We start from the raw sequence: 20,215 nt of genomic DNA, 5'->3' as shown, positions 1-20,215 counted from the left end.
GGCCTGGTACACAGAAATTTTTTTTTTTTTTAAAAAGCATGCCAAGCAAAATGCCTTTGGGCACCACACTTTAGCACTTATGCCTACCTCTGATCTAGACTTGGGCCTAAGATGCTTGCCAAAGGATTTGGCAAGCATCTGAAGCCCCAGGTGTGGTGGAGGATGTTTGCCTGTAGTAGGGCCACTTATGGTTCTGAACTCTGGGATTTGGAATTAGTTTTGGCTGATTTGGCCTTGGATACAAATTACATTAAAAAAAAAATGCACAGGGCTTGGTTTGGCTGCTGGCAGTACCTGAGCCCACTCCAGTGCCTTTATGCAAGCTGTGGTCGCACCTGCCAATGAAGTATAAATGTGCCCAAATTGGAATGAGAGATGGCACTGGGACAAGGGGAGGGCTGGTAATGAGGAACTCTGAACTGTAGCCCCTTGGTCAGATGTCCCAGCCTAACAACACGTGGCACTCTGCAAGCGTGGCTCTCTTCGCACAAGAGAAGCACATAAATATTGCTATCTTTGTCCTGCAGATATGGAAAGTGGGCCCCAGAAAGACTTTTCAAGAATGGCCTGTGTTTTTGGTGCCTCCTTTCCATGTCTGATCTTTGTGATGCGTCTCCCCCCACAACTTCAGTTCAAGTCACTGAGACCTAAAAGTTAGCTTCTCTGGAAATCAGACCCCCAAACTGGGCATCTTTTGTTGGGGGCCACTTTTGAAGTTCAAGCCTTTGTGAGTTCTCTGAAGTCACCAGATACAATAGTTTATATTCCAGATTTGTTAGAAAAGTGTAGACACAATCCCACGCCCTACACAATATCCCACTGCCAGAAGCCACAAGCCATAGACAAGATTGGCTCTGATCACCCCCTCAGATTTAACTGCCAATTCCAAACATAAAAGGCACATCTAGAAGCTGTTTTTGCACAGCTGAGCTCCTGGATGCAGCTGCAGCATTGATCCCATCTCCATGGGCCCGCTATCTGTCCATGTTTCTTCCCCAAAGCAAACACGCTGTGATACTCATCTGCTCAGGTTCTGAAAACTGGTTCATGTCTGTTACCTTGTCAACTGGTTGAGTAAGCAACCTGATCCTCATTTCACAGGTGGACAGTCTGAAACAATGAGAAGTGACATAACCCATCTAGAAGACTGGGTAGATGAGGTACAGGACTGGGAGGTGCCTTTGATGCGGTCACATCAGGTGACTTCAGAGAACTCACAAAGCCTTGAACTTCAAAAGTGGCCCCCAGTATCAGATCAGACATGGAAGGGAGGCACCCAAAACATTGGCCACCTATCCTCGCTGCCATATGATCCTCCTCAGCTCACTGTTGCCTCTAGTTCAAACCATCTATTCACCATTGACATGATGTACGAAGCATTCTTGTCAGAGTGACAAGGGCCTGAGCAGTGCTCAGTGAAGCCAGCAGGCACTGATCTACTACAGATTGCAAAAGAAATGCAATCCCAGGCTGTCCTAAATTATAAACTAGTCCTGCACGTTTTCCCATAGTGGGGTGTGTTGCAATAGGAGATCATCTGGGTGAATAAAATGCAATGGCCGATTTCTCTGATGTTATAAAATAATTTGATTATAGGGTGTTGCAGGCATAGGAACATACACAAATACAAGTTTGCTTTTTCAACTATATTGTGTAGGAAATAATGTGGGTGGTTTGGTTTTGTGATATATTTTAGTTCAGGATATTCTAGAAATTAATTCCTGAGAGCACAAGGGGTGGTGGTTGTAGCAATGTTGGTCTAAAGATTTTTTGTTATCTCCTAAGAATGTAAGAGATCTAATGCTGACCTGTTGTATAGTTGTATGTATTTTCAAAGGAAGACCAGCTAAGGTTGTGTGAGTGGTGTAGGCGATTCAGAGTATGGTATTGGTTTTAAAACACATGTATAGTTGGTCCACGGTTAAAGTCCCCACTCCTGGAGTCAGATGATCACATAAGAATCTTGGCCTTTTAAAATAAGTTTCTAATTTCATCATTGTGAAAATAAATTAAAACTACAAGCAGAGTGTGACTGATGATACAATGCCTGTTGGAAGTCAGTCTGTGACAGGCTAAAAAAGCAGCTCTCAGAGCATTGCCTTCCAGGTCAGTAAGGAGTTAACATGATAATCGAGGGCCATAAGATGCTCTGTGTGGCAGGATGGGAAGAGAGCAGAGTTCAGTGCACTACTCACAAAGAAGACACTCCCTGTCCCCTCGGGGGAGAGGGGACATGCACAGCCAGTCACATCTCCTGCTCCGGAGGGGAGTGGGAAAACATGGGGAAAGACTTTAGTCATGCCCTTGAGAAACCTGAGGTCTCATGCCTGGGAAAATACATCCCCTGTCAACTGATGGCTGGAAGGCCAAAACAGCTGCCAGGGGCACACTAATGGAGCTGATTGAAACATTGGCCTGTTTGAGCTGCAGCAGCCAGTCCAGGATATCTGGGATGGTTGGGACTAATGTTCTTTATGCAACACCAAAAGGAAAACCCAGTCTATTTTCCCAGTTACATATGTTTGATTAAATCCTTTCAGGTGCAAATGAAGAGGAGAAAGTGCAGGAAGAATTGGGACTAGCAGATCTGTGGTACTGGTTGCTCTCCTTAGTCCCAGGTCAGAAGCAATGCTGAGGGGTCTATATAAGACCAACCTCAGCTTGTTCTTTCGGTCCTAGCAGACCCAAGATTTGAAGGATCTGGATATAGAATAGTTGTCAGGGACAAGCAGTTCCCCAAACAGAAGAAAGTGTCTTGGACAGCAGATAGCTACCCAGGATAAGAAGCCCTGTAAGTGTAGCGAGTCCTGGACTGTTCAGAGCAAGGCCCCTGTCAATGGAAAACTAACAACAAATAAATAAACCAGAAATTTAAGAGATACTTGCTAGAGCAGAGGAGAAAAAAAATAGGACTCAAGGTAATATCCCATAAAGGTAGCACAGCAAGATAAGGGATGGGGAACTTTTTAATCCTCATGGTGAGCCTGCTGTTCTGTTCCCAGGGCAGAAAGATGGGCTTGCAAAATTAAAAATATATGAAAGAAAAATGATAAAAGTCCTGACATTCTTTGAAGCACCAGAGAGTCTGTGAAGAAGACAAACTGTGAGGGCCTCCATATCCAGCCACACAAGCAAGAGGAACAGTTAGTGTGTACCACCCTTTGTGCCGTCAGTGCAGTCATGAGGAGTGGCAGGGCTGGAGTACAGTGGTACGGGTCCTGCTATGGCAAAAGGTCTCTAATCGAAGCTCAGAGCATGAGTACAGCCACAGTGGGAACATGTGTGTGGTCAGTAACTGAAAGGAAAAGTTTGTGAATGTTGTCATGGAAAAGGGACACAACAAGGAGCAAAGCAAACCATGCTAATTGCTGAGAAAAGGGGATTGAACCACTCCATTTTATACACTGCTCTATGCTGTCCTTTCACAGCACCTGGTGAGGTGAACTTGAGTTCATGAAAGCTTGTGCTCTGTCCCCCATATATATCTTAGTTAGTTTATAGGGTACACATCTATACTGCCTTCTGACTGACTGCAGCCTAACACAGCTAACTACATCTCTCTGCCCAGGAAAGGGGATCTAGTCAGAGTGGGAGCCATGTTCATAGGCCAGAAGGACAGAGAACAGTCATGTCATCCCCTGAAAGAAAGTTAGGAAGGGTTTTGAAAGATAGTGTGGGAGCCCTGCTCTGCTAAGTTTCATTTGGATATCCTGAAAGGGCTAGGGGCAGGCATTACACATAAATCACAGTTTAAGTGATCAGAAACTGGTTTAAAATTGAAATGAAAGATTCAGTGTACATAAACCAGTCTGAAAATGGCTGAAACTGGTTTCAGATAAACCTGGTTGAATGTAGCATCAGACTTAACTGATTTGGGTGAAAGCAGTTTATGCAGTGTCTGTCCCAGACCCTTTCCTGATTTAAGTTAAACTGGAGTCCCACAGCATCCCAGAGGCTTTGATCTGCTCCAGAGAGCAGGCCTGGCCCCTCCCCTCTGCTCCCTGGCAGGAGCTGTGGCAGAGACAGCAGACACAGCAGCATCTGCCTGGCTTCCTCCTGCTCCCTCCCCTTCCCCCTCACCACTCCCTCCTCAAGCAGGGATTCCCCTTCCCCTCTGCCTTGCACAGACACCTCTTAGCATTAACTAGCATACCACATGCTGGCTACAATCCATGCTGTGGGAGACAGGATAGTGTCTGCTTAGGGCTTTTTGGAGCTAATCAACATGTAGCTGGTAACATCCCTCCAGTCCTTCCTTGGATAAAGCTGTTTAAGAAGAGCTTGAACTAGTGAGAGAGGCTTTTGTTTTGTTTAATGGGCTAATAAATGCTAACAACTCCCTGTGTGACTCCCAGCTGTGTAACTAAATGCTCTGTTATCAACAGCAAAGGGTTGGGAGGGGAGGGGTACCTCCTTAATCAGAATGTCCTGCTGGAGCCTGGCCACAATCCCCATCAGCTCAGCACTATACAACGGAAGGGAGGGCTGCTCTAGCACTCCCAGCTTCTAGCCTGAGCCACTGCAGGCAAGTGCCTGCATTTCCCCAGTCCAGAGGGGATGTCTGTATGGTAACAAACTGGTTCAGCCTAGCCAGGTTACATTAATCTACAAAGATTGAATCAATTCAGGCTCAGGCTTTTTTATATCTGTCCCTAGCCAAGAAGGTGGCAGAGATGGGCAGAGATATCATTTGGAAGGAAGGTGTGAGAAGCAAGATTTGTCAAGTGAGATGATTGTTGTAGCTACAATGATCCAGAAGACACCTACAACACTACTACAACATTTGGCAGGGGACAGGTGTGGAGCAGGGAGATAGCTCCAAGTGCCATCAAGCATAAAAGAGCTAGTTAAAGCCATGCTTTGGACTGAGATTATCCAAAGAAAGGATGTAAAGGGAGGAGAGATGGGGCATAAGGATGGTGTGATCCCCAGAGAAGGAAGGTGCGACTGAGCTGGCCACACTGAACAAGATGACGATGGAGCAATCTGAGACTTGGGAGAGAATGGCATCATGGAAGTCCAGGAGTGACAATAACAGGAACTGGGCAGGAAATCTAATATACAAACAGTTAAATGGCTATCAGTGTGTTGACAGCAATGTGTGGAAATAGGAGGTGAGTCAGTGAATTTTTTCAGAGTTGCATTTGAGTAGAGGTGCGATGAGAAATTGGGAGGGTGGAACAGAAAGATAGGAGTTTATCCTAAATTGCCCAGATAGGAGCCGCTACATTTTTGGGGGGTGGTGGGGGGGGGAGGGGATTGGAATTGACTTTGAGCTACAGCTAGCTTAGAGAAGAGAAGCATGTGGGTTAGAAACAGCCAGCTGGTCAGAACACACCCTGTACAGGGGAGAGCCGGGATGAGTGGGGAAACCTGTTCTACAAGCTGACTGCCCCCGCCTCCTCCAAGCCCAAGGCAGAAAACAAAATACAGCTCACAGGAGGCTTCAGGCTTCCTTTCTGCAGGGCAGCTCATGCACCTGTTAACGTAAACTGTCCAGAAGGCTGGAGAGTTTATGCAAATGACATAATACTCTGGTGTGTATATTTGCATTTGCACATCACTTTCTTTACCTAAGTACCAGCAAATGCCCAGGTCAAATGTGTCACTGCAACACTTCCTTCAAGAGCAGGTCCTTTTCTCTCTCCTCACCATCAAGGGAAGGAGAGTTGTAACTCCCTCTGCCCAAGCCTCCTCGCTCACTGGGGCTCTTGCCTTGGCTGGGGTTGAGCAACCCGCCAGATACAAGGCTTCACACCCAGCTCTTTACCTATCCTAGAGATGAGTGAGCCTGAAAGGTTGTACCCCTCTCCCTGGACATGTAACAATAGTTAGCGTAACAGCTGCTTTAGCAAACCTCTGCCTATAGCTCTGATTGTGGAGTGTGGGGGCAGCCAGTCTAGGTGGAGCTTCTTTGTGGTTGAGATATTGCCAGAAACCAGGATCCTTCCAGGTGATCCAGGAAACCAAGCAAATGTGAGCTCCTCCACCCCAACATGTCACAAGATGAAGATAACGAAGAGTAGATTTTCACACTGGTTGAGAATCGCTGCTCTAGGAAGACTCTACTGGGGGTAGATTATCCCACTCTGCCCTATCCCTGTCCCTGCCATTATCCCACCAAAGGGGTTCCTGCCCCTACAAGCATTTGGCATTAGCTTCTATCTGAGACAGGATGTTAGGCTTGGCAGACCAAGGGACTGATATAATCCAATCATTCCCTAAGCACCTATGTTTCCAGAGGTCACATCCCTTTGTACTTAGATTTCTGTTGCCAGCCTTGCGTGCAGTTGTCCAAGCCCTGACTGACAGCATGGTGTGTAGCACATGTAGCCCTGGGGGATTAAAGCTAGCGGCATTCCCCCACCTATCTTACTGTTGGTACCTAATCTAGTAAGTATGTTCTGAGCATCCCATCACCTCAAAAAACAGCCACAGAGGACAGAGCTGCCCTCACCCTCTTTGAGCACTTTCCCAGAATATGGGAGGCCCATATTCACATCCCTCATCTCCCTGGAAAGTGTCCTAGCCACTGGGATGTTTTGGGATGGGGCCCCTAAGCCTCATTCATTCCACTTCGATTAAAATATTTACATGTTCATTGGGTCACAAAGAGAATCTGACTCCAGGGCTCAGTGGTCATACACACACTGGGGTGCCCACCTTCCAGTCACTGGGCCAGTGAATGCTTAAGCAGTTAGACAAAATGGTACAGCTTCAACAAGAGAGACTGAAAGAAACACTTTGCCATTATGTGTCCTAAGCACCAAGCTCTTGGCTATCCTGTAGCATGTCTGTCTATTTATACTGACAAACAGCATGATAAGACCACCCATGATCCTGAACAGAGAAAAACATCTGAATAGGGCTTAGGCATCTGACCTGTTTCACCCAGCGAGAGATAGGTGTGTTACTGTGCTTTTCTGCGGCTGGGTGCATCAGGTCAGGTCAGACACCCCTTTGCTCTGCATTTCACCCCTGGTTAGTTTAGGAAGTGACCTCATCTAGTTCCCAATGATCCCTTCCTTAGGCTCTTAACTCTCCCCATGCAGCACACAGCGACCCCAGTTGCCAACCTTAAAGTCAAGTCAAGGGTTCCCCTAGGTCTAGGGTGTCTCTTCCCCCTACCCTCCCTTCTCACCTTATCAAACCACAGGGCTCCTCTTGCAAGCTAAATCTGGATGTGGCAGTGGAGCAAGCAGCCCTGGAGAGAGGAGCAGCTTCAGGGTTAACCAGGGTTTGGATTGCACTTTGACTCTTGGAAGGCTCTGCAAAAAAAATTGGACTGCCCATCATGATGACCTAATAAAATTGGAGACCACCCAGGTTATGACTTTCAAATCTTACAGGGGGCCTCTCATCTTTTATGCGGGGGCTCAGCCCACCCCCCAGCTTCCCCGTAATTTGAACCCTGGGGTTAACACACCTGTAACTCATCCCCCACCTCCCACATGCATCCCCAATGGGGCTCTGTGCTCAGCATTTCAGCAGCAGGCCCTGCCCCCATTTGCCCCATCCCCAAATTCCTTAACCCTCTATGTACCCTTGGGCCAGACAACTGTGGCTCTGTGGTCTAAATCTGGCCTGCAGGTTTGACACCACTGCCGTAGCAGGCTGTCTTGGATTAGGCATTGCAATGCTTCAGCACCTTGAGAGCCCCAGTACCTCCATTCCCTACCTGCTAGCACTCCCCTGCCTTCCAGGGGTGTTGTGAGCACACTGTAGTGAGGCACTCAGACACCATGCCAGTGGGGACCACAGAAGTGTTTTAGATGGGTGTGCTGCAGGTAAAGGTATGATCTGTGCATCGTGGAAGTACAGGAGTCATCTCTCTGTTCAGAGCTCTTGACTAGCCTCCTGTGTCAGGTGTGCTGAGTAGGAACACAGTTACGGCACACCTAATATGTGCAAGGTTTCAGCCCTTCACCTCCAAGCATCCCCTCTACATGGGAGATAGCCTCCAATCTGAAGAGACATCAACAGGAGTGGCAGGAGTTGAGCACATTTGGAAGCAAATCTAAATTCTCTCAAACTGTGTGTAAATGAACTGGATTAGGATTGTGTGGGGAGAGAATCTCTACCCCACAAAGGCACTGCAGCCTTCACCAGTGACAGTGCTGAGAGCAGTGTTGGCTGCTTTTCCACAGTTCACCATCACTTAGGTACTGCTGCAAGGCAAATGCTACCAAATTCCCTGAAGTGCCATACACATTCAGGCTACTTTGCATTTTATACAAGCACTTACGTAATGTTGCTGAGAATTGCTACAAAGGCTACCTTTTTTCTCCCAGTGATAGCTGAAGGATAGTGAAGGGTGAAATAATTTCTGCATGTGCCATGCTTTGAGATCCTTTGTGTTAGAAGAAACTGTCTCAATGTAAGAATGCATCCCGCTGACAACGGAAACAAAGGATTGTAATCTCAGATTTGCTGCTAGACTGGAACTGTGGCCACCAAGGGTTTCCTAGGTGCCCAGTTACGTAGGCAGTGTTTTTTATAACAGGACTGTGAATACCTCTTCTGCCCGCTGCGGGATGCTATAGAAACACCTCGGACAGAACCTGGATCCTACTTTCCAAACCGTAAACAAATGGAGACCATTTTTTACCTGTTAGTAATATGCCCACAACTTAAAGGATTTCAGACCCCAGTCCCTTGGTAGTCATTGGCAGTTGTGCATCTATAAGTTGAGCAGCTTGATGTAAATACCTGAATGGAGCTGGGCTGTCGTGTTTTTGCTCACAGCTGATGAGACGTGATCCTGTCCAGTAGAGGGCAGGTGAGTACACGCACTCCCTCAGATCTGGGTACGCTGGAATATGCTCGTCTCAACCACTTAACTGAATCGCTGTTTACATTTGAACCCGTGGTTGCCACCTCTTTTTCTGCTCTTGGTGGATTTGAGCCAATCTTAGAGGCTCATATAGTTAGCATTCACCTGCTACCATCAACTAACCGGCCTCTTCACTGAGTGACGCCTTACCACTGGATTAGAGGGCTTGATTCCTGTTAACATAGAAAGAAACCTCCTGAGGACAGGAGCAGAAGCACTGACTGACTTGGCATCACGAGTCCAAACTGCCCATGTTTCCCAGCACTGGCAGCACTTGGCAGTTGCTGTAAAAACCGTCAGGGCTGTGTGCATGTGTGTGTGAGTGTGTGTGTGGGGGGTGCTGTTATTTTTAACATGCTCTGGTTACTGCTTGTTTATGTGGCTCCTGTAGCCTGTGTCCACCCTGAGGAAGCACAGGCTGATTTGAAATCCAGTGACTTGATATTTGCACATAGTTTCTAGCTGCCAGGGCAGCAAATGTTCCATATAAAGGAAAAGAAAGCACTGCTTAGCCTTAGACGACAGCATGACAAAGGGTAGAATGAACCAAGAACATCCTCCTTTCCCTGAGTACCACACAGTGTCTTATGCCAAAGCATCGCTTTTGGGTACCATTGGGACCCATGAGATGCATTGTGCCATCCTCCCCAAGAGTGTAATGGACTCTCCCAAAGACTGTAGCTTGGGAAAAGAAGGGGCACTAAGAGTTGAGCTTCTGTTGCTAAGAGAAAACACGAAGCCTGGAAGTCCATGCAAAGTGCTTTCAGCCGCGCTAAAATGGTCAAAGACAATGGGCCATGGACTTCTCGGTCTTGCCTGTATAGGAGCAGAATTCTGGCTCTGCAGGTCTCCCGAAATACAGGGGTGCATGGAAGCCCCAGGCATTTGCCTTCAACAGTACCACTGACTTTCCCATAGATAAGACTAGAAACCTCTGTAAGATGTGGTCCTGCAGCGTGTGACTGTGCATGGGGCACTGGGTGCCTCAAGGCTGTGGCAGATGACCAACTGGGGAGCAATGTGCAACCCAGGGACTCAAATCTCAGCAGGGTGCATGCAATACAGTGGAAGGAACTTTGAGGCTTTCAGCTCCTGTTGCAAGTGAGATTCAAGGCCAGCGGTCCTCAGCTTCTTAGACTCAAGGCACCCTCCATAACTCTTGTGAACTGAGTGCACCCTTTTCAAAAACTAAGTCATTTATTGAAGTGCTTATTTCCATGCACAGGGGCCAGACAGTGGGGCAGAAGAGTGGCCAGGCAGGGAACAGCTTGAGCTTGTACTTATCTCCTCATACCTCCTGGCACCTTTCATAGGATCTTGTGGCAAAACTACTGTTCAGGGCACTAAAATCTGAGTGGGTGCGGTAGAGCTGGCAAGACAAGGCCCAGATTAAGCCAGGCTCTTCAGATGCCTCTCAGTAGCTCATGAGATTACTGAAGGGCCTGACATCAATGCCAGTAGGTAACATCCTGGCTCAGCAGACCAGGGCAGTGCCATAGACTGATACCTTAAGCCAATATGTCACCACAGTGGAAGGATGTATGTGAGCATGGGCCTCCTGAGTCTGGGGGGGCACCAGCAGAAGCTGGTGGACAGGACTGGTGAGCACCCACAGAATCTGCCAGTGGCATCGGCAGTTGGCAAGCATCTGCAGAAGCCGTCAGTGGTGTTGGTGGCAGGGGACAGCCTCCCCATGCCCCCCCCCCCCATGCCAGTCCCCTATGTATGTGAGGAAAGCTTCATGCCCAATGCCTCATCTAAGACCAGAGTCTTTGACAGGGAGGGCCAACTCAGTTGACACGAATGCTTGGCCTTTGACTAATACGGTTTGGGCTCACAGCAACAAGTGTAGGGATAAGAGACTGTAGATAATGATTCTCAACCAAGGTCTTGTACTTTTAAGCATGTGGTGGAGTGCCATGCAATATTAGCACCACTGGGTGTGCAAAAACCTACACATGATTCACAAGACAAACCCAGAGATTTCTAATAGGAACCCACAGTGTTGAGAATGTTCTGACCTGTTGTGATCTGAGTTTTTTGCAACAGAAGAATTGTTCCATTATTATTCCACCGTAAAAAAAAAAAACAAATGAGTAAAAACTGAGAGCTAGCTTTTTTCTGAGGAGTATCTTCAATCTAACAAGGGGTGCCTTGAGTCTAAACAGGTTGAGAATAACTGCTGTAGGATCTAAGAATTGCAGCTGGCAGTCACTGACTAGTGTTCCTGGGGGACATGCTGCCCAAAGCTACCAGCTCTAGAGGCCAGTCCACCACTGTATTGAAAAGACAGAGACAGGCAGCTGCCAGGAGACATCACCCATGGTAAAATATGCCCAAAGGGCATTTCTAATAGAGCTCACTTAGTGCTGCACCAGTTCCCTGAAGTGCCTGTGTAGCAAAGGAAAACCTGATGTCAGTCCTCCTAAGCACTTGTTCATTAGCCAAGGACAAGTACCCCATGTGTGCTCTCTCAGTGGGCCTGACACCTACAGGATAGCTTGTGATCATTAGGACTGAGAAAGAGTGCAAAGCAAGGTCAGTTTATTCAAGGAGTGCTGGCCTGATGCCAGGCTGGCAAGAGGATATGTTCATGTTGCAGCCAAGAGGGCAGAACTACAAATGGATCTGGGACAGCTAATGATAACACAGCTGGGAGAAACATGCGAGCAGGCAGCTCCCAGGCAGAGCAGCCTACCTTCCCAGTATGGTAAATACCAGTCACTTGCAGACACATTGCACGGCCCTCCCAGGAGATTATTACCCCTTGCTCTACTCCACAATCCTCGTCTCCACCCCAACAAACAGAGCTTCCAGCTGCATGGAGACCATCTGGGTGCTGAAGCACTGCAGTTTGTACCGGACTATTGGGAAGGGTGCGTGTGCTGGGGGACAAGGATATAGACATCATCTTTATGCCTGCAATGCCTTTTTTGTTTCTGCCAGTAAATTTTTCCATGTTTCATGGCTTCAGTGAGGGAATCCCAGAAGAGCATTACGGAGGGCACTACTAAAGCCCATGCGTGTCCACAGCAACCTTCCCGATCCATAGGGCCCAGTGCCATTTGGAGTAATCCTATATCAAAGGTATATCTCTCCGAGTCCAAGAAACTCACTTTTATCACAGTAGCCTCATTGTGGAACTTTCCACCCTGGGATCCCTCTGTTTCCTCTTGATCCCACCATTGCTCAGAGGCCCAGAATACCCCATTTTTGGCATTACCATCAGTCTTTATAGCATTGTGCTTCACCCTTCCAGGATCATCCCCAACCCCTGATATCCCTTGCAATACCAGTCCCCCATACAGCACTGTTCTCTCAGCATGACACTCCCAGGGTTCCCCCTGAAGTCTTCAGGCAGAACTTCAGGCTTCACTGGACTCACTTGTAGACCCTCCTAGGCTTCTCCCTAGTCCTCCATTGTTTTGAAAGCTGCCTTCCTAGTGGCTTGGGGGCTCCCCAAACCTACTCTCCTCTTCATGAACAGGCCCCAAACGTGCTTGCTATGCATTGTTCCCACCCTCTTCCTTTATAGCAACCACCCAACTCCTTCCCCCTTCCTAGATGAGTTTGATACTGAATTGAGTCAAGTCCTCAAGCCCCTTATTGGCCTATGTGGGTTTTGGACAACCCACTGGTAGACTCATTATAAACATAACGTGTAAGAGCTGCCTTTTTCCCCCAAACCCTGCTTTTAGCAGTGGAAATATGTCTTGTTATCATTGCTGCCTATACTGAACACCCTGACATTCCTATTGGAGAGAAAGGCAAGGAGAAGCTCTCATTTAAGGGCAGAAAGGTCAGAAGTGTTTTGGTGGGGGAGGTGGAAATATGGAAGTAGAACAGAGTTGGCCAGCGAGAAAAGAAATAGGAGGAACAAGTGAGTAGAGATGAGCTTGACAGAGTTGTGAATGAGTAGCTGCCCAGCACAGGTAAATGCTCAAGGCGGCTATAAACTCAGGGAGAAAGTGCTGCTCAAAATGCTTGGTGAGCACTTGCCTTACATCCTTATCTAACCCCATCACTGCAGTGTCTGAGCATCTCACGGTCAAAATGGGTTTATGCTTTTAGAGCTAGAACACAGGGCTGAGCTGTATCCTCTGCTAGAGAACCAAATCCTCAAGGGTACTTACTTCAATGCCTGACTCACAATGAATTCCCTCTTTGGCACAATGACTGTTTATTTATGCAAAGTGAAGCAGTTTCAACAGAAACGGAGAAAACCACCCCAGAATGGCCTACCAATTGGGGCACTCATCAGAAACAAAGGTGACACGTGTTCAAGGCCCTGCTCTAGCTGAGGCAGAGTGGGTGTGTCTACAAGAGACACTTGACTGCGCAGTAGACTAATCTACTGTACAGTAAAGCATCAGCATTCACACATGCGCAGCAATTACTGTACAGTAAATTACTGTGCGGTTGGCTACTACCTGTAGATACAGTTAGTAGATTTACCACACAGTACCTACTGTGCAGTAGTTCATGTGTAGACAGTTTCCCAGCCCCTGCCCCTGCCGGTCAGGGTGTGGGGCTGGGAGGCAGCTGCCTGGGAGAAGGTGGGACAGCTTCCCCCTCCGGAGCTCAGTCAGGCCTGACCCCTGTGTCCCCTGCCAGCCTGGGGCTGGCACCTAGGGAAGCCTGGAGCTCCCCCTGGCTGGTGTAGGGTGGCTGAGCAGGGCAGGACTACCCCTACAGTAAACTGCTCCCATCGGGACTAAATATGGATATGCTTAGAACAGACGCATGTATAGATGTGCTCCTGAGGAAAGCTTACTGAGCCTTATTTAAATGCACAGTAAGCTTAAAGTACATTAATAGCACATGTGCATGCACCCAGTGAGTGTTCAGACATGAGTCTCCAATAGTCCCTCCCAGAAAAGTGCTCTATTCCCACACACCTGCTTGTGCCTGGTGCTTGTGTGGGGCCTGATCTGATGGGCAAACTCCAAACAGGCTCTGCAGGCCAGATAGGCAGAGTAGTGTCCCATCTAGTACTCTTAGGGTTAGGCACCAGCTGAGGAGCGATTTCAATGGCCTTATATGTAGGGGTAGTCAAGCACCAGAATCCCTTTTTGGCTTAGCTCTTAGTGCCTAAATACCTTTGAGGCACAAGGGCCAGGTTTTCAAAGTATTTAGGTGCCTAAACATACAGATGGTCCCATATGGAAATGTGTAAAAGCTGTTTAAATGCCTGACTCTTATAGAAATCAAAGGGAGGGGGGCATGTAGGTTCCTGCTGTTGTTAATGGGAGCCACACACCTTACCTTTAAGGGCTGAGGTGCCTAAATCCCACAAACTGCCTACTTACCTTTATAAATCTTCCTCTTGCCCAAGATCAAAGAGGAAATCTGTGACAAAGTGGGCCCCCAGTGCCCTAGTGTCACAGGGCGGGGACCCAGGAGTGGCCGTGATCTCTCCTGGTGCCCCCTATCGTGCCAAGTTGGTGATTAAGCACCCTCATTCTCGCCCACCACGTCTTTGCTGGTAATATTATTAAAGGGAGGCTGCCTTTTCTGTCCTCCTTGAACATGGTACCTCTTGGCGTACTCCCACCGGTACCCCGTCTACTGATGATTCTGTGCACTCCCGCCACAGGGCTATGCGTGGCTCTTACCACCCCTTATACCACGCCCCAAGCCTCTCAGATGTACCGGACATTGTTCAGTGTATTCTTGTTGCCTGCACCCTTGCGGACGCCCTCTGGGCTTATCTTCTTTTAGTGGCCCTCTCCAGGGCTTCTTATTCCCGTACGCCAGCCCTAGGGCTTCTCCCGATACGATTGCCCTCCCTGGGGCTTCTATTCACATGTGCCCCCTCTGGGGCTTCTATTTTTGCGCTCACACCCTCCCTGGGCCTTGCTTATATGATTCCTGCCCACACTGGGGCCTATGTGCGCCCTCCCTGGGGCTTCTCACAATTGAGGCTCAGGTGGTCGTAGCCATGCCTGGCCCCCAATGCATTGTGCCCCTTCTCAGGGCTTGGGTCAGTGCACCCCCTCCTCGGGTCTACAACCCCCACCGAGGCTCAGGTGGCCGTAGCCGTGCCTGGCCCCCCACCCCAGACCCGCCTTCTCGGGTCGCTCACCTGCACTGGGGCTCCTTGCCCCACACGACACTGCCCCACTGGGGCTAGGGTCTATGCAACCCCCAAAATGCGGCACCCTCTCTGGTGCCAGGACCCCTCACGCTACTGGGGAGCTCCCATGAGGCCTCTTCCAACCCTTACAGCCTCACCCGGCCCTCCAGTGTAACAATAACCAAAACCATAAGCCAAGCAGCTGTAACACAAAACCCAAGCCTCCTGGCCAAAATGCCAGCTCTAGCCCTCTGGCTAAACCTCCTTCAAACCCCTACCTGGGGTTTCTCCTCACCCAGAAGCTGTTTCAGGCTGGCTGCAATGCTTCCACAGAGCTCCCACTCCATCAGCTGCCAGAGGAGAACTGCCTGTTTGGCCTCAGCCTAGGCTGTTTATATAGGCCAGGCCCTGCCCCCTTCCGGTCAGCTGACCGACTGCGGTTACCCCTGCAACCATCACCTGTCCTTCTTTCTAGGAGCAGGGCATTGAAGTGCCCTGTGACACACCTTCCCCCCTCATGTTCGAGTCCCACTAGGAGCGGGGCGTGGAAGTGCCCAGCGACACCTAGTCACTGGACTATGCTCCCACCCTACGTGAGTACTGGCAATTCAGTACTTTGATGAGAGGCTGAATAGCCCCCCAGAACCAAGAGTGTATCTCTGTCCTTTCAATAGCTGTTTGAACATCTGAGGGTGCTGATTGTTACTGCTGCTGAAGCCCTGACCAGGTTGTGAAGAGAACGATGGAGCAAAGACCTTGATGTGAGAGGGAGAACCCAGCCTTGCTACTTCACAAGGACAGCTTGTACAGCTAATCTAAGCAAATCAACCAGAACTAGCCAGATCAAAACTTTCCATCTCAGTTTCCAGTGGGAACACCAGGGCCACAGTCATAGAAACAAAGAGAAGTGGGGCTGGAAGGGATCTCAAGAGTTAATCTAGTTTCTAGTCTAACCTCCTGTCTGAGGCAGGATCATCCCTACCCAAACCATCCCATACAAACCATAACCTAAAATCTACATAAGACTACCATCAACCCAACACAGACCTAATACTGTAGTCTATTACCATCTGGTCATCTAAGTGGTTGCTTCTACACGTTCATTAATATGCTGTAATTATGGCTCATGAAGTTTAGTACCTATAATGACAGGTACTGAGTATGCCGTAATCAGTGCTACTGCACATTAGGGCAAATGAATGGTCTTTTTGTGACATTAATGAGCAGTAAACTAAATCTACTGTGCTTTAGCACATTAGCACAGCTTTTGCCCACTGTGATAACATGCAGTAAAATTAATCTACTGCGCTCAAAGCATCTTGTGTAAATGCGCACAGTAAGCAGGCATTAGGTCCAAAGGCCTAGCTGTCCAAGTGGAAACAGAATGTAGACCACCAAATGACAATAGAACATCACTGTCAGCTCTCGTCCCTGCTATTTGTAGTGGAAAGATGTAATTTAAGCTGCATATTGGAGCCAAACTAGAGTCATGTAAGTGACCTTGAAACATATTATTTGCTGTGGCACTGGCTGAAAAGGGAAACCCCCACCAATATTCTATCCAGTTTTGCAACACAGCATCTGCATTGCCTTTATACTTTGTGGCTTACTCAGTTAATCTCTGGTGTTTTGATAGGCGTTTGTAATGAAACCAAAATTTAGGTTACCATATGGATGGACCTGAAGTGTTCTGCTTTTAACTGCTATTGGGAATGTGACTTCACTTGGACATTTTGGAGCACTATCAGCCTTCTGATTCACCTTTTACACCTGGGAATTAAGAATTTATTCTTTAGTTTTCAAGCGGCTTATACAGTGCTATAGCAAGGAAGAGGGCGAGCGGGGCAACTGCCCTAGATGCTGAAGCAAAGGGGCATCAACAGGCGCTGCCCAGCCAAGGCAGGGTGCAGGACAGAGCCATGATCAGCTCGTTTGTGGGGCATGCGGACAGGGGAAGGACAGCTTCTGCTGCTGTGTGCAATCCCAAGCAAACACAGGAGGGCGTGTGCCCCCTGGATCTGTGCGTGGGGTGAGGGCAGGCTGCGGGCTTTGCCCTGGGCACCAAACCTCTTTGCCACGGTACTGGGTTGGGTGTATATGCATATGTGTTTGTGAGAAAGAAAGAGCGAGCAAACAAGTTGGGAGTTTTTGCCATTTAGCTAGAAGAAATGCTTGGAAAGTGGCAAAATTTCAAATGTTTAAATGTTTTCTCTAAGAAAGTGAGCCTGTATTTACTGCAAAATCATGTGGAACATTCAAGCATGCTTTGAAGAGTCACTGCCAAATCTGGAGATTAAATGCAGACATTAAAGGGAGGGATTTAATCCAGCTTTCAGAGGAAATCACAATTTATCTTTTTCTGTGGAATAACTGGCTGGTCTGTGTGTAAGTGCATGAGTGTGTGTTTGTGTACACATCCATGTACTTCTATGGAATATGAGAGGGTTATTTCTAGAGACTGGAATGATTGACAGATAGAGATAATTGTATAACATGGTTAACAACACTGCAAATTCAGCATCATCCCAGACTCTGCTTATATAGCCAGTGAGATGTCACTCAGTATTAACTGTGTTGATGGATCTATGATAAGGATATCTGTTGTCTGCTAGATGGTCTGAGACACATCTCCTCTCACAGACTGTAGACCCAGGATACACAGCCCAGCAAAGAGCCAGCAGATGGGGGTGTCTCTCTTGGTATGCTGTAGCTGGGAGAGGGTGTGTGTGTATGTGTGTGTGTGTGTGTGTGTGTGTGTGTGCTGGTGCACATATCTGCTGGCCCCCTCTGGCTTTAATCCCTCTTGCCAGTTTGTACAACACTGAAGATGGAGCAATATGGAAGATGCAGCAGTGTGGACTTTGCTGAGCTGCACAAACTTGCCAGCAATACTAAATACCTCACCAACAATCACCAACACAAACTACACCACTACTAGACTAGATAATGCAGGTTATAACATCTGAGGTTCATCAGCTGTTTTCTACCAATGTTATATAAGCTATCCCCCACTTACAGTGCTCCTCTGCTGTCCACACTGGAAAGACAGGGCAATCGCTATATGACTGAATGGATGAATACCAATTTGACATCAATTCCAGAGACACACATGCCTGTGACACACACTTTCAACTCCCTGGACATTCCACTGCTGACCACAGAATAGCTGTTTTTAGACAATCAAACTTTTAAAACCAACTTGAACGGGAAACTGTAGAACAAGGAATCATCCACAAACTAGATTGTGTTAAGAGTGGTCTAAACCAATGTTTCTCAACCTTTATAGACTCCAGACACTTCTCATCTGACTTAAAACTCCCTTAAAAATGCCAGCTCTTAGATTTTACTCCCTTTTTTGATTACGGAAAAATAATAGAGAAATTCTGTTGCAAAGAACTCATAAAGACCACAACAGGTTCAGAATGTTTTGATGCTATGGAGTCCTACTTGAAATCTCCAGGTTTATCTTTATGAATCATGTGGAGATGCTTGCACACCTAACAGTGTTAATATTGAGGAGTATCCTGTGGCACCCTTAAAAGGAACTCATGGCACCCTGGTTGATAATCACTGGTCTAAACGCTAAACAAAGACTACAGATTATTAATCCCATTACCTCAATTATCTTTTATAATCCCTATGTCCCTCAGTGGGTTAGCTGTTTTGTTTTTCTCTCCTACCCACACTGACTCCCAGAAGTGCTGCCTTCTGGTTCCTCCCCATTCACAACCCTTTGTAGTCTATCACAGCTTTCTATTTAGAAGCTCTGCTTCCTGCAGTCCCTTCACAGCACCTGATGAAGTTAGCAGCTGCTTAGGAAAGCAGATTTAGTTAGTCTGTAAGGTGCAAACCTACCCTGCCATCTGCCTGACTTATGACTAACCTACCTCTCTCAACCCAAAATACTAACTTGGGCAGCTCAGTTTTCCACATCAGGAACACAGGACTGGGGGGAGCCTGTGGGCCATTGAGTCCATTCCCCTGGTAGTGCTATGTCGTTCCATGTATAATCCTAAAGACCATTTGGTTCTTTCTCTCCATTTCCCCTGTTGGGAGACTGGTCCAGAATCCCCCTGCTTTGATGATAAGAAAACACCCTTTAACTTTTGATTTGTGCTCCTGGCCACTGTCACCAGTGTTAGAGAGAGAGGGAAACTCCAGCTGAGATGCGAGGATCCAGGATGCAGTCACAGCTCTGGCAGAGTACAAACCTACCCTCAGGGTCTGTTCTCTAGGTGTGGCTTTAAACTGCTGCCTCCCATCCTCAGCAATTGTGAAGGATCCAGCGGAGGGACATTTCTGTTCAGGAATCACTCTCTCTCCTGGAGTCTGTTCCATGCCCAGTTTCAGCATCCTTTTTGGGTGACATCAGAGCAAGTTGCTGGGAGAAGAGGATGTTACAAAGGTCTCTGTTGTCTGCACTCTGTGGGTTTAGTGTCTCCTTTTTCTCAGCCACTTTGCTGAGAACTGATGCAATTGTCATGATCGGATAAAATAATTAGAAGCAGAGAGGAAACGGCAGAGGAGCTGAATTACCTCTGAGCACAGCTTGCAGCAGCGGGTAAGAAGCAGACTTCCATACACCCGGCCTTAACAGAGCCCTGGCCATCCCCTAGCTCGCATCTGCAATGCGGGCAGGAAGTGAATCACTGTGTGACAAGGCTAAGGTGGTAGACATACCCACACAGGGGCCCAGGCCCCTGACTCAGCAGGACAAGTCGCTGGGGCCAATTCGGTGGGACACCAGCACACCATGGCTGCTAGGCACTGGGTGTCTCTTCCCCACAAGCAGCACCTCCTTTATTTACAAGTCACGGGGAAAACACTGGACTGACCACCTTCCCCTTCCCCTATACATGGAGAGCCCAGTGCCACCTTTTCCACTAGGGAAGAGCACTGGGCCTGAGCATGGCAAGCAGGTCTGAGAGCCCAGGACTCCCCATAGTTATTTGCTGCCCCAAACGCCTCGCTTCCCTACCCCCCATTACTGGGGCCTTGCCTGTCCCAGACAGAGGTCTTTTCAGCCTCCAGACCCCCTGTAAAGTGCTGAAGCTGCCTGGAATCATCCTCTTCTGCTTTCATAGTTTCATAGTTTCTAGGGTCGGAAGGGACCTGAGTAGATCATCTAGTTTGACCCCCTGCCATGGCAGGAAAGAGTACTGGGGTCAAATAACCCCAGCAAGGTGTACATCCAGCCTCCTCTTAAACACCCCCAGGGTAGGAGCCTGCACCACTTCTCTTGGAAGTTGGTTCCAGACCCTAGCCTCCCTGACTGTGAAATAGCGCTTCCTGATATCTAGCCTAAA

The sequence above is a fragment of the Crocodylus porosus genome, unplaced genomic scaffold, assembly GCF_001723895.1.
Source record: "Crocodylus porosus isolate Cpor-Errol unplaced genomic scaffold, CroPor_comp1, whole genome shotgun sequence".
Classification (NCBI taxonomy): domain Eukaryota; kingdom Metazoa; phylum Chordata; order Crocodylia; family Crocodylidae; genus Crocodylus; species Crocodylus porosus.
The sequence above is the reverse complement of the archived record's forward strand: the minus strand, read 5'-3'. Positions refer to the sequence as shown.